This window comes from Merops nubicus, unplaced genomic scaffold (genome assembly GCF_000691845.1).
Source record: "Merops nubicus isolate BGI_N331 unplaced genomic scaffold, ASM69184v1 scaffold5089, whole genome shotgun sequence".
Classification (NCBI taxonomy): domain Eukaryota; kingdom Metazoa; phylum Chordata; class Aves; order Coraciiformes; family Meropidae; genus Merops; species Merops nubicus.
Window position 1 is genome coordinate 44,783 of NW_008632921.1, and position 6,310 is coordinate 51,092.

The following is a 6,310-nucleotide window of genomic DNA, read 5'->3' on the forward strand; positions in this document are numbered from 1 at the left end:
AATTCCTTGTGTTTGACTGGAGCTGCTGCACAACAGGCTGACTGCAGACATTGCATCTCTGTGCTTCTCAGGGACCTACTGAACGTATTTCGGAGACCTACCCATTCTGTAAGGTTTACCATATGCAGGAAAGGTATTAACAGCTTTTCATTGCAATTTCACCTAATATTTCTTTCTCAGTACTGAGTGTGGCACCAGAGAACATTAATAAATGGATGAGTGAAATACATGGATAAGAGTGAAACTCTATAAACATTGGGGGAAAAAAAAAAAAAGACATTAACAGATAGATATATTTACCCTACAGAATATACCTTGTGCTTTCCCAAATTTTCACAGCTCCCTTGAGAGTCATAACATGTATCTTGCTCAGAGCTTCTCTTTAGAGCAAACAGCTCTCCGAATTCACCTTATTTTGCATACAGGGCAGGCAACGGAGCCCACACAGTGTGAATTTTAGGAACTTACTGAACCAGTACTGCTAAATAAAGTGATTAAGCTACCAATTCCAGCGATGGAGACGGGTTTCCTATAAAGTCAAAGTTTGTATCCATAAGAGTAAGATGAAGTATTGTCTTAACTGCATTTGGACAACAAAAGTGAATGGCAAAAACCAACTGACTGCAGCTGATCAGAAAGTTAAAGATCCACTGTTTTGTACTGTGGCATCTTATCACTGTCTGAAGATGACCCAAGCTCTTAAAGTTTTCAGGTGATGTATCAAATACAAGGAAGTCCACAGGAATTAGTATTATACCTCTCTGAAGTGGTTTAGAAAAACCTCTTAGGAGCTTAGCTGTCTCCGATATACTTAAGTCTGTCAAAAACTTCTGAGCTCTTCATTGGGCCTATAAATGAAAAGAAACAATCATAATACGGGGTTATTTTAAATGCTTTTCTCTGCCCAATGCATACATCCATGTAAGTGTAGGACATCATGCCAAAAAGAAGTTTTATAAGTGATATCCCAAGAAATATCAATGGAGTACCTGATCCATTCATTCTGGAGGTACAGAAATACGTTGTTCATGCTTTGTAGGTTCAACAAGAAGGTTTAAGGCCTGTTTTCTGCTGTACGCAGCAGCTCTCGTGAAAAGTTTTTGGATAAAAGTTCTCTGAAACCAGAGGAAGCATGAATGTCCCATACACATGAACAAGCGCTTTGCAAATAGGAGCAGCATTCAACAGTTGACATATAGCTAGTCCCTACAATAAAGACTACATGAAGGACAGTATCCAGTGCCCACTTCTCTGCAAGTCTTTGCAACATGTCCCCCTTTGTTCCTACTTCTTCCTTAGCAAATCTACATTTTGAATTTGTACGATGGGGATTCTAACTGCTAAATGGACTTTAATCAGTCTTCATTAGCAAAATAGCCAAAGAAAAACACAGTGGAAGAACGATTAATCTTGTGGGCTTTACATGCCCCCTGGTGGAAAACCCACAGCGTAGCTGTAAGGATTTCATGAAAAAAACATCTCTTGTAAACAGATGTGTGGCTCATGAAATATATCTGAGTGACATTCTCATTTGAGGCACTGTACTATTATCAGTGTATAGCCTATGAATAAGAACACACAGGATCCCAAGTTACAAACAAGCACCTGGACTCATTTAAGTGCTGTTAGCATGATGTACATTGCTCGTATGGTATAAATTGCGGGCCTAAAATTTCTTGCAGGCAAATGATGCCAAGCTCTTAATATATATAAAATGAACTCTAGTAACTTAAGCAAAATAATCACAATCTTCCCCACAGTCTTTCCAGGATTTCAATCTGGAGGGTTTCGAAGGATACACAATACCTTGTTACAAACCATATAATGTTTTAAAAAGAATCCAACTGACAACCTTGGCTAACATTGTATCTTCTATCTAGATTACTTCAATATGTCATGTCCATATCACACCACTCTGTCCATGGTCCCAATGCCAAGGATTTCTGTCTTGTCCAACCTTTCCATCTGGAAGTAATGAGCTTAATATTCTGGCTCTACCCCCTTAAAAGCTATGTCACAAAAGAGTAGCAGTCTTACGAACTGTTGTATACCCTGAAGACAAATTTGAGATGCACACAGCCTCTCAAAGTTCTACTCAGATTCATTTAAAGACAAGTTTTCCACTCTACTCCCATAAGACCTACAGCATACCGTAACACTGTGAGAGCCATTTGACAAGCATTTATGCTTAAATCCTGTCCTAGACACGTCAAAGGACTGTGCTTTAACAGATAATGAAGAGCTAGGAAGTTCCTTTGGGACAATACACACTGTGCTATAAGGTTTGCTCTTAAGATGGCTGTTCATTGGAATTCCTCTGAAAGCCTAAGTTAAGGAAACAGAAGTTCTTTGTTTTCAAGTCTTTTCTCATCTCATATGAAGTGAAGGCAACCTCTCTAGGAACTCAGTAGATGTATGGAGGAGACAGCAAGGCAGGTACCGCCCATCAGCTTGAGCTTTAGCTCGGATTCCTCAGCCTTGTAGCTGAGAGCATCATCAGTGCTCACTTCACTGCTGCTGTGTGGAGAGATCAGGACCTGTTCTGAGAAGGGTCTGCTTTAAATCTCTTTTCTTTCCATTTTTTTCCTTTTATCTTGGGGTGAGAAGGGTGGTACATCACTCTGAGTGTTGTTCAAAGAAATATCAAGAAGTGCCACAACACTGATTGTGAGTTGTTTCCATTTTCTTATAAACTGTATTTGCTCTCATTTTCTAATATTATCAGCAGTTTGCAAAAAAAAAAAAAAAAAGGACTCCTGAGCCAAAATGTGACAGCATTCCTCAGACACCACACCCAGGCTACATAAATTTACAGATGAAAAGTTACCTCACCTACCTTAGGCACCTATTTTAGGATGGGATGAATACGCCGTTGGAAGTCTTTCTCTCCCCATATTAACTGTAGACAAAGATAGCCCTGGAATAATACTTAAATAACAAAAATAAGGTGATATTAGTCCTGGGTTTTGATGCCAGGATTAAAACCAGAACTTGTTGAGTCAGCTCTTATGTCTGTCATATTCTTACACCATTATAAGAACCTATCTTTTAACTCCTTGACTATTTTAATTATATCTAAATTGAACTCATTAACATTTAAAACTTTGTTCAATGCCTCTTAGAAACCAATTTTAAGAACATTTAAAGATGTGCAGGTACAGGTGAATTAATCATATGTTCTTAAAATCACTACTATGTTATTGCTGGCAAGAAAAAAAGATGAAGAATTGAAAAATGCAGTTGTTCTGAAACCAAAATGGTTTGCACAGTCCTATTAGATTTGCTGAAACTAAATTTTGGCAGATAGAAATATTCTGACATTGCCAAAATGTCCTGGTTTATAATTTTGGAACCAGACATCTAATATTTCCTTTCAAAACAGTTGTGTTTCTGGGGCATTTTTTTGTCTGATGTTCTTATGATGTGTTTCATTTTGTGTTCTCAATACAATTAAAAAGTCAACCATAATCGAATGTTTCTCTCTGAGACATTTCAGTAGATAGAGGATCTTTTTTTCTAAAAACTTTCCCTTTTTCAGACAATTTTGAAATTTTTGCAAGTTGTGCCTAGCTGGCCTAAGACCCAATCTGAAAATCCTTTGCAAATTTATTTTCTACACAAATATGATTTATTGTTGATATTCCACCAAAAGCATGTCAATCATAAGCCTCTTGAAAATCTGAAAGGAAAAGAGATTCACTGTTCCTCAGAGAGTACTTCATACTTACTGGGCCAGGACTTAAAATCTGTTTCCAGAACTATAAGAATACCCTGTACTAAAACATTTATCTGCAAGTGAAGCCGAGGAGAAATTGGTGCTCTTTTTTATGTTGCCTTGCAAAATTTAAAGTGGTTAGAGGACATAAAATGAAATATTATGCTCTCTGAAAATATAACTGTGTTAGTTTATAACATTAAAATGCTTGATTGGTTAACGTTCATGGTTGCTCTCATTTGCCTCTGTGAAGTACTCAAGAAACCAGAAGGGAAGTATTTCTACATAGCTATAGAGTCAGAGACGACAGGTTTGATACTTTTATTTATTAGCATCAGTCTGTGTAACAGTGTTTTGAAATACAAATTCACTATAAGGAACTGGATCCCATGGCCTATTGAGTTCATCTTGTGCTGCTTCAACGCTCACTTCATAGCAGTGGAAAATGATGTGCACCATCTGGAGGGTCTTTTTGAATATTTCCTCTGAGAAGATGGACTCTCTGGTTGTTGTAAAGCCAGGAGAGGCGTCTTCGTTATCTGTGACCCCCTTGCTGTGCTGCCTTGCATGGGGAGAGGGGTGCATTTACAGAGAAGACAGAGAATGTGAAGAGAAAAGCATTTTCACTGCCTGATTTTCCCAGAGACTGTGAGTTCAATTCACTGGCAATATTTTAAAGCATTTATCATAAGTGCTTTTTGACTGCTGGTGATGTTGTAGAGCCAACCACACTTTTCAGACACTGTCTCCCCCGCTTTCCTCACCAGTAGACTACAACTCAAGCCAAAATTGGTCACTAGCACTTAAAAATCTTTGCTTTTTGCTGCTCTCCAAGTCACAACTTAGGGTTTCCTCTTGCATGTGGGTCAACACAGGTGATTGGCCCCTACACTGAGATGTCACTCTGACTACACAAAGACTCTGCAGAGAGACAGATACCTTCCTGTGAAGTCCTCTGGCAGACTAACCTCAGTAAAGAAAGCTCCTACAGCTGTAGCTGCTCTCAGTGTATATGCAGCTCTTTGTTTTTGATGACTGCTTAAGGTTTCCTTTACCCTAACAGCTCCAGAATCTACCATATCAGCAAAACCTAAGACCCTTAACAACCAAGCAAATCCTTCCCTCCACCTGCAACACTCATACTCACAGGCAAATTAACTTTGTTTAAAAAAAAGGTAAATTTCAGATTTTGTTCAATGTCATAATGATCTGGTCATGCGCTGAAATTCCATCACAGAAGCAAAGAGAAAAACTACTGCCTCTTTCCTAAAGGTTTTACAGTACTAGTACAAAGAAAGAAATATGGGGTAGAAACCGGTGGGAAGAATAGGGAAATAATGAGGCAACTTTAGTTGTTGTGAAATACATCAGCATGCTCTCTAAAGTCTGAGGTAAATTATGCTACTTTGTTTGGCCTTCCTACCTGTATGTCTGTCTTTGATGGACTTCAGGTTTGACAACGTTCAGGCTCAGCATTTTTATAGTAGTGAGTGAATTAAATGACCCTGAGCACAGATGTATCCAGGATTAAAATGATTTATTATGATTGCAACAATTCTGAAGGTAGCTTGAGAGTTAGGATGGTTGTTACACCAAAAGGCTTGAAGAGCAAGCAACTATTTCTGAATGTTTTTTCTGATATTCAATTATTTGTCCACAAGTCATATAAATTTATGCTGCCAAGCAGGTTACTTTTCTGTACTACTGTTGAAATCTGAATACAACTGCTTTTCAAGTTTCATCTAATTTTTCAAGACTGTCTCTCAGAGGAAATGGAACCTAATGTGATTTAACTTGGGGGGAGGTAGAGGGGGTTAAATTCAGTCAATTTATGTTCATTATAAACAAATCCAAATTCCTAGCTAGTATGGTATGACTAACATATGTCACATACTACAGCATGTCTGGTGTACCCTTTAACATTTTAACAGTCCATCAGACATTAATGTGACTTAAACATCAAAAACAGGTTCATTTTGCCATTAATATCCTGAAACAAGAACATCTAATATACACATCCTGAGATTTAATCTGTAAACATAACCAAAAATGTCTGGACGAAGGGGGCTTGTTTATATTTCAGTAGTGCTACTTCCATGAAGCATGTGTCTGCTATCTTTAGTATGCAACTCTAGCATCCTACCACTGAGAGAGCCCTAATGTCTTTGATACTGTTAGGGAGACTTATAAGTCTTCTGCTGACATATCAGTCCCTTTGTAGATCCCCTAAAGTTAAAGCTACTGATAAACATAACTTGTCCTATAAAGAGGGGAAGAATTTTAAAACCACTTCAAACATGCTCAAGATTTCCCAATTCATTTTTCCATGGTGTGAAAGCAGGTTCTGAAGTGAGCTGGAATTAAGAGGACATGCTTCTCTTTGCTGAAGGAAAGACTCCTTTAATAAACAAGGAGGGAAAAGGGAAAATGTGAAGTTGCATGCAGAGTGACAAAATAAAAGTATCTGCTGAAAAATTCATAAAAGGTAAATGAACTTCCAGTCCAGTTATATCCTTTTGTTTGTTTTTCTATCATTATTCAGCTAATTTGTTCTTGCACTGATGAATGCTCAAGGAGGTACATTTCTTAGGAATT